We start from the raw sequence: 8,794 nt of genomic DNA, 5'->3' as shown, positions 1-8,794 counted from the left end.
GCAGAGATTTTTATTTTGTTCACTGCTGTAGACCCAGACTTCACGCTATCCTCACACACAGCGGGCCTCTGTAAATACAGAATGAATGAACATTGAGTGACAACGGATGTCTCCTGGGCTTGGAGGAGGGACTTCTGGAACCCCACTCCATGATGAGAGCCTTGAGGTGCCTGTGGTCAGTGCTGACTCACTCCATGGACGACAGGATCCAGGATGAGTGGGTGCCTCCTCCCACTGACTATTCTAAATGATGAATCTGGAACAAAGCTCATTAGAAGACAAAGTCAGCAGACAAGAGAATGAGCTCCCGATAGCCGATAGCCGGTCTTAGGTACTATGTATGCTCAATACACATTTGAATGAGAAGGAACAAAGACAAAAAGGGAAGAAATGGTCATGCAAAACCATGAGCTTGTGTTAGTTTTCCTTGCAAGAGGGCTGGAAAGAAGATGTCTTCGAATCAAGAGAGATCCTTCTGATGGCTCTTACATGATCTCCTTTCTCTCCAGTGTTTTAAACGATGTTGGGAAATCAGAGAGACCTTTATTCTGTATTAATCATGGTATGTCTTGAAAGATCAGGAAAATGTTTAATGCTCTTTTCACTGCTAAATCACGAATTTTCACTAAGATAAAAAGATGATATTTCACTTTTTGCAGAGATGGATTTTATTTATTTATTTATTTAAAAAGATTTTATTTATTTATTTGACAGACAGAGATCACAAGTGGGCAGAGAGAGAGAGAGAGGGAGGAAGCAGGCTCCCCGCCGAGCAGGGAGCCTGATGCGGGGCTTGATCCCAGGACCCTGAGATCATGACCTGAGCCAAAGGCAGAGGCTTTAATCCACGGAGCCACCTGGATTTTTTTTTATTTTTATTTTTATGAAAAGGAAGTTCTTTTTGAAAGGAAAAAGAAGTCAAATAATATAGAAGAGAACAAGGAAGAACAAATGATCACTCGAGAGCTCATCCTCTGACAAAGAACACGGATAACGTGGTGGCAATTAACTTTTAGGACACGTCTTGGTGCGTATGTACAGCGTAGATGTGTGGATTCTCTGTTACTTGAAGGGTTCATATGCCACACTTTATAGAAGTTGCTTTCCTCATCCAATACTGTAGTTCAAGGACGCGTTTTTACATCAAGATACTAAATCTTTGACATCACGGTCAAATAGCCTCTCAGGGACTACTGGTGTTCCCTTACGGGGAGCCAGTTTCCTGCTGATAGGTGTTTCGGTTTTCCTAACTCTGCCGTTAGATGAGATGGTGTACGAGCCACTCCCTGGGCATGTTGCAGGCAGCCCTTGTCCCGGTGGATGCTTCCGTCGCGTGTGGCATTATCACTCTGGAAATCTGCCATCACCAGCAGCCCTGCTCGCCCTCTCCACACCCTTACCCAGAAAACACTGTCTTCAAGGAGCCCCAACACCCAGTTCCTAGTAGGTGGAGGTGAACTAGCTTACTTCTTGATTCCCAAGAAAAATTCAAAGATGCTTTTTTAAAAAAAGAAGATTGTATTTATTTATTTATTTGAGAGAGAGAGAGAGAGAGCACATGAGCAGGAGGGGCAGGGGCGTGGGGGAGGGAGAGCCTCAGGCAGACTCCACACCCAGCACGGAGCCAGACACGAGGCTTGATCCTGCCACCCTGAGATCATGAGCTGAGCTGAAACCGAGAGTCCAACACTTACCCGACTAGGCACCCAGTCGTCCCCAAAGATGCTTTCATATTGTACCCGGCATGCATTATTTCTGCCTCTCTCGAATCCCTACCCTCACTTTCGGGTAACGGCAGTTCATGGAGACTCACCCCCCCCCCCCGCCGGGTACCATCCAAGCGGACCGGGAGGCAGGTGGTCACGAAAACCCCGTGCACGGTTCCCCGAAACCGCCAGCTTTCATTTCTCCTCTTTCCCTTTGCCCTGCTGCCCCCCGCTCCCAGCCTCCAGGTCACAGGTCTGGAAGCTACTGGGACTCAAGCTTCTGACGACAGGTGCTGCTGGAAGAGGGGGCGGGGAGGGAGGGTGATGGGGCAGTAGGGTCGGTGGCTCAGGTTATAGAACCAGGTCACACCTGGGGGCTGGGCTGCTCTTTTGCGTCTCCATCCGTTGTCAGAAGAGCCATGGAAGGAGGTTCCTGAGGAATCCTGGTGGTCTTGTTTTGCAGAGTCTGGAAATGGGCAGTGACATCTTCCTTAGGTCTGTCCCCAGCATGGGTGGATTAGGAGGTCCTGGCGGGGGGCACTGAGAGCTCGCTGTGGTCGTTTCTGCCGACACCAGGTACCGAAGGGTATGAGCGGTTCACCCCACGTCATCCAATGACAGGGAAAGCGAGGCAGGCTGGTGGGCAGGAAGGCAACTAGCCTGACCGCAGGTCCGGTCTGCCGCAGGCCTGTGTGGACACGTCCATGTGTGCTCGTTTCATTTACTGGCCCTTCTATCCTTCTCCTACTTCGCGTGCAGGGAATAGGATGATGAGGGCTGCGAGGCGGAACGCCACTACGATCTGATGATATGGGCTGTGATTCATCTGTGGCTTGATTTCAAAGCTATGCTCCTTCCCCCGTACCGCACCGCCCATCAGTGGCACCCCAGGACAGCACGACTGTGCGCTCCATCTCTCTGGACAGAGCACCCTTCCCACCAAGGTGTCCTGCCCAGTCCCACGCGGGTCTCAACAGCACCCTTTGCTTTTCCGGCTGACATGTCATCTGAGAAGAACAATGTCAAAAGTCGGTGTTTTTCTGGAAAACTCTGGGTAAGTCTCCTTCCAGACGGCACTTGGCTCGGGGCACCCTTTTGGCTGCAATCCCGCAGAGTTTCATTTTCACTTTTTTATTGAAAAATCGAAATCTGGGGAATTAGAGCCTTTCCATATTGATTTTTCAGGGGCAAGTGAAAATTACATTTTGTACAGGACCAAGAAAGTGCCACCTTGAGCGGTGACAGAACGGACGTTGGCGTGACGCGCGGGCAGGAGCGCGAGGGGGCACACGGATGCCATCTCTGGGTCACCTCTTGGAGTGGCCAAGCAACAGCTAATTTCGAGTCCACGTAAAATGACTTCAGGAGGTAAAATTTTATCTTGTTTTGTTTTCTGTTGAAAGGAAAGCGGAGGGACGAGACCGAGTGTGAGAAGAAAGAACTTCGGAAACCAGGAGTCTCCAGCGCCCCCTTTCCAGAGGTCCGGTCAGAGGGTCAGGCCATCCTTGGCCCCTCCCTGGAAGCCTGTCACTTTGGGGACGGTGGGGGGAGCCAACCAGAGCCCTGGCTCATGCGTTCACTTCCAGGCCCCGTGCGCTCAGGGCTCCGATCTTGCCCTGCTGACCTGCTATTCTGATGCCCTTTTGCAAACTACTTAGCTCCCGGAGCCTCAGTGTGCTCGTCTGTGAACTGGGGATCGTGATTAAAACAACTCTGTGAGGTTGCAGCGGGGGCGGGAAGACTGACTATTTGCTGACCGACCGGTGAATTCACACGGTGATGCGCGGGAAGCATCTGGGTCTGTCCTGGGCAGTGACCTTCTCCCTTTCCCTAGCGGGCCGAACCCCCACGGAGCTTGACGCATCACAGGCCTCCTGGCTCTCCGCGCAGGTGGACGTGTTAGCGGTAGGCACAGGCCTTCGGGGTCTTAGCTCCTTTTCCCTCCTCCGTCTGGATAAATGCCTCCTCGTTGGCTGTGGGTTATTCCCTGGCCAAGTTGCCCTCTGGCAAAGGACCTTCCTATCCGGAAGCGATTTGTTCTTTTCTTCTTCGCCTCCTTCTCTTTCCCACCCTCTGGAGCACCTGTACCGTCTCCTGTCTCCTCCCTTTTCCATATGCCGGCTGATTGTTCACATGCACCGCGGCTCCTGAAGCAGTTCCCGTGGAAAACAGGCAGGTCGTCACAGGGCCCCAGGAGAGGGGCCTGGGGCTCTGAAATCACGGGTGGCCAGCCCCGGGGACCAGCAGGCCACATGAGGCAGGGGGTGCGGAGCCAAACCGCAGGACGCCTCTAGGTGTCTCCCAGGCACCCCGACTGCGAAGGTAACCCGCCCCGGCGTCCACAAACGTTTTGGCCAGATGTGCGGGCCTTGGAGGGAGGAGGCAGCCACGGCTTTGAAGATGAAAAGGGCTTGGGGTGTGCAAAGCAGCTTTGCTCCTGTGAGCGGTGGGTGTGGCTCTGCCCCCGCCCAGTCTCCCCACGGAAGGCCATGGAAGGTGAACCCAGCTGGAAATGCCAAGTGCAAGTAAGAGCAACCAACGGATGCCGGGCTGGGACGCAGGGAGGGCTGGGCGCCTGGGCCGCGGGGAGCTCTCTGCCACGGGTGCTCCCCCAACCTGCCCCGAGTGCAACAACTGGACATGGCATGTGACGGGCGCTGCGGACGGATCGGGTTTCTCCCATGCAGCTGTGCTATCTGGCACACAGGTGTTGCTTCTGTGTTTGCCAGCTGCTCGGCTGCGCCCAGCTTCTCTGCAGGGGTGGGGGAGGGGGAAGCCCGCATATTTGTTGCTGCCCAAGGCCAGGAGGGGGCTGGGAATCCCTGCCACCAGACCAAGGGCTGGGGGTTTGAGTGGGTGCTTGGGCTGTCCCGGGACCTGTCTCTGGGACAGGGGCTGTGGCTGGGTGCCAGAGGGCATAGGACACGTGGGAAGCCTCCAGCAAGCTGGCCACGGCCCCCAGGAAGATCGGTTGGGGAAAGAAAACCCTGGGGGAGTAGGGCCCTGAGCTTCTGAATCAGGAAGAGCCAAGTTGAGGTCTCACCTCCTCCTCTGACTCATCGTGAGGTCTCAGCCAAATTTCTCCCTACTGGGGCCTCAGTTTCCCAGGGACCCCGGGAGACTGCCATGCAGTCGTGACCATGCACCTCAGGGCGAATGATCAGGTCCCTAGACCACCAGTGTCCAACACAGCTCTTTGCCCCTCCCTAGCCAGGAAGAGGGCTGGCCATTCCGAAAACTACAGTCATCGAGGAGAAGCGAAGCAGGGGAGTTTGGATGTGGCCCCCTTGTTCCGGCCGGCTGGGTCAAGCCTTCTTTCTTCCCTTCCCAGCACTTCCTACCAGAGATTCTGCACTTCTGTGACTTGCAGGTGAGGTGTCTCTCTGGAAGCCGTGGACTGTGTCCACCTCGCCCACCATCCTGTCTCCAGCACTTTCTCTGCACTTAGAAAGGCTTAGTAAACATCTGTGCGGGACTGAGTGAGCGGCATGGGGGGGGGGGATGGGCAGGAGGGGGTCCTCACTGCCTCTGCCCTGCCCATCCCCGTTTTGAGGACGGAGATGTGCACATTCAAAGGATGAGCGGTGGCCCCAGTTTCACTCCTCAGCCTCAGATCTGTCCTTCCATTCTCTCCCAAACTTCGCCTTAGCTCTCCTACCCTCTTGGCCACCTGCTTCCAGCTTCGTGCCTCTGCCTTGTCTTCTCCTCCTACTTCCCCTCTCTGTTCACAGCTCCATCCGCCCTGCCCATCTCTCCTGAGGCTGGGAGACAGGACTGTCCTGGTTAGGACACTGTTGCAGGAAGAGGAGAGCCCCAGGAGTCTGGGACAGGCACCATGCAGGCTCCATGCTTAGAACATGGGGGTCATGGCTGTCTCTCGGGGTGTGCTTTTTGGAGATTGCAGTGAGCGTCCTCTGTTCTATGTCCCTCTCATGCCTATTAAAAAAAAAAAAAATACCACCCCAGCCCCTTCTCTTTCAAGGAGTTTGTTCCCCCTTGAGCTAGGCTGGGCAGCTGGGAGTGCCGGTCCCCAGGCTGTCCCTCCACTGGGCATCGTGCTCGCCCTGCCCCGTGCGTCCTAAGCTCTGGGTCTCTCCCAGAAGGGATTCCCCCCTCTCAACTACCCCTCTACAGTCACTGTCCACGTCCAGCTTCTTTTCCCTTCTGGCGAGGGGAGAAAGTAGGAACCAGAGGCTGTGCCAAGCTCTTATAATCTGCACACTGCTGAGGCTCATGTGACTTCTCTCCCCACTTTACAGATGAGAAAACTGAGGCACAGAGACTGTGAAGTTCTCCTAGCATCGCGCAGTTGGTAGATGGCAGAGTGGGGGTACCGATGCTGGTCTGTGGGACGCCGCCTCTTCCTCTGCTCTCTTCGTGTGGTTCAGCGTCACTAAACAACCGTACACACACATCTGTGTGCAGGAATATGGCACGGGGTGGGGCCCTGTGTCCTTTTTTTTTCATCCAACTGGTAGGCACCGAGCCCCTACTGTGTCCCAGGCCCGGCTCTCAGGAGACAAAATGGGAAGCCGGATTGACAGAGTCTCCCCCACGGAGGGCTCCTAACACTGTGGAGAAGCAAACGCAACACGGGAAGGAAGGAAAAGCGCACACGGACAGACTCCGTTCGCTCTTGGCCGTGGCCAGCCAGTGGCCCACGCAATGACCCTGCTTCTGTTTGGGTCTGTGTTTTTCCCGGTGCCCGCCGGATTGTCTCAGTGACCCTCACACAGCACTCCACCCCGGGATGGAAAATCACTTGTTGAAAACATAAACAGAGCATTTAATCCTCGGCAAGACACAGACCGCCCATCTCCATTCTCCTTCCTCCTGCCCTTCCTCTGATTCTGTTCATGAGACACGATCTCCGTGTTTTCCTCCGCTTTTTTGCTTTGCTCTCGAAAACAGACCAACCAGCTCCCACAAGCCCGTGACTCCATCCAGGTGGGATCTCTCTGTGTCACAGGCTGCAGAGCCCCTTTGGGGCTGTGACAAAACACAGAGAAGGGAGAAGTGTGTGGGGGGGACAACCCCAGGCCTCCCAGCCTGTCCCTTCTCCGCCACCCAAACTGATTTCTGACGGGGTAGAACAAAGCGCCCTCATCACCGTCACCCAAGAGAAGTGACAGAGAGTCCTTTCCTGCCTGATTCTGAAACGCCCCCCAGAGTTCCCTTGGGCAGGTCAGTGATAGATCACTATTGATTTTGGTTCTTTCCAAGGTAGGAGCTAGCAAGACGGACCCAAGATACTTCGCCCCATTTCCTATTAATGAGGTTCTTGGGGTCCTGTGGGCTACGTAAAATAAACAGTGGGGTGTTTCCTGCAGAATCTCAGAAAGGAGCAGTGGCTTCCAGTCCTGTCTTCCTCAGGGGACATGAGGCCAGGTCTGGCCCCCATGGGCAGACACATGTGGTCCCCCAACACTCAGGCACCACAAGGACCCGGAGAGACCAAAGCCATTCCTTCACAGCAAGAGGCTGGGTTTGCGGAGTCCTGATTTCCAAGCCGCCAGTCCTCGGGCTCCCCCTGGAAGGGACCGGGAGAAGGTGAGGCTTCTGGGGCTGGACCCTGTGGTGAGCTTCGCTGACCAGGGCTGCCCCACGTAAAACTAAAGTTTACCTCCCACCCCGGCTGGTTGTGCCCACAAAATACAAAACGACTGGTTGAATTGTTTTGTTTCCCACGCCTCTGAGGGGCTGTTTTGGCTTTTAGGCACAGCCTTCATTTTGGCACCTGTCTCTCCTTCCTGGCTAGCGATATTTCTATCCTAGAAGCCTCAGTGTCCACATCTACAAATGGGACTTCCCTCGGAGGACATGTGAACTTCCCGTAAGTGTCACAGTGGGTCGTCTGTCCCAGCACTTCCATCACTGTTGCCTACCATTTCCCCGTAACTCTGGGCGCTACTTGGCTCTTGGTGACTTCGCAGATGGGGGTGAGGATGGGATGGGGTTCTCATGTCTTAAGACAGGAAGGGTTTGTGGCCGGGGATCTAACACAGGTGACTGTATACTCTGGGATCAGCTCAAGTTCAAGAAACCATCTGTTTTCATCTTACTGTATTTTTCCTTCCTTTTCCCTCTGTTCCTGTGTTTGGTTTGTTAAATTCCACATGGTAGTGGAATCATATGGTATTTTTCTTTCTCTGACCGCCTTATTTCACTCAGCATAATACCCTCAGGTTCCAGCCACATCACTGAAAATGGGAAGATTTCATCCTTTTTGAAGGCTGAATAATAGTCCATTATATATATATATATTTCATATTTTAAGTCATATATATATGTGTATATATCTCTATATATGTACACCACAGCTTCTTTTCTTCTTTATCCATTCATCTGTCAATGGACATCTGGGCTCTTTCCACAGTTTGGCTATTGTGGACATTGTTGCTATGAACATGGGGGTTCACGTGCCCCTTTGAATCACTACATTTGTATCATTGGGGTGAGTACCCAGTAGTGTGATTGCCGGGTTATAGGATAGCTCTATTTTCAACTTTTTGAGGATCCTCCGTGCTGTGTTCCACAGGGACTGCACCAGCTTGCCTTCGCGCCAGCAGTGGAGGAGGGTTCCCCTTTGTCCGCACCCTCGCCAGCATCTGTCGTTTCCTGACTTGTTCCTTTCAGCCATTCTGGAGGTCTCTGGAGATTTCTTTCTGCCTGGGAAAGTTAAGAGGGTCTGCTGTCTCTGGAAATAGAGGCAGAATAGATTTATCTTCGATTGCCCGTGATAGACAGATCTGCATTATTATCAGTATTATTTTCATAGTATTCAGTCTCTCTGAGAGTTGCCACAGATACCAGGAATTTCCTTTGGCTCAATCAAAATTGATCCCAAGCCTATCATTTTGACTCTTTGTTCTGGGCCCACTCTAGCTACAAGGTATCCGCTCCCCACTCCTCCCCGTGGATGTCCCTGGGTGCTGGGAGACAGTCACCAGATGTCTTGAGAAACCATGTTCTCTGCCCCAGGAAGGCTGTCACCCACCGGGTCCAAGCGACGTAGAGAGGACTTGCCAGGTTGACCCTGACCCAGGACTCTTCGTCGCGGGGAGAAGGCATCTCTCTGACTCTGGGCG

General features: G+C 53.5%; 1 long non-coding RNA gene across 1 annotated transcript; it reads left to right on the top strand.

Annotated features, from left to right (window-relative positions):
• The first annotated feature begins 2,220 nt into the window (after window positions 1–2,220).
• Window positions 2,221–7,911, top strand: LOC123393248. Its single transcript, XR_006607985.1, has 6 exons — window positions 2,221–2,760; window positions 3,110–3,186; window positions 3,541–4,231; window positions 4,917–5,076; window positions 5,966–7,256; window positions 7,423–7,911. It is a non-coding gene; the product is annotated as an uncharacterized LOC123393248 (long non-coding RNA).
• The last annotated feature ends 883 nt before the right edge of the window (window positions 7,912–8,794 follow it).

The sequence above is a fragment of the Mustela putorius genome, unplaced genomic scaffold, assembly GCF_011764305.1.
Source record: "Mustela putorius furo isolate JIRA1106 unplaced genomic scaffold, ASM1176430v1.1 tig00000785_pilon_pilon_pilon, whole genome shotgun sequence".
Taxonomy (NCBI): domain Eukaryota; kingdom Metazoa; phylum Chordata; class Mammalia; order Carnivora; family Mustelidae; genus Mustela; species Mustela putorius.
The sequence above is the reverse complement of the archived record's forward strand: the minus strand, read 5'-3'. Positions and strand labels throughout refer to the sequence as shown.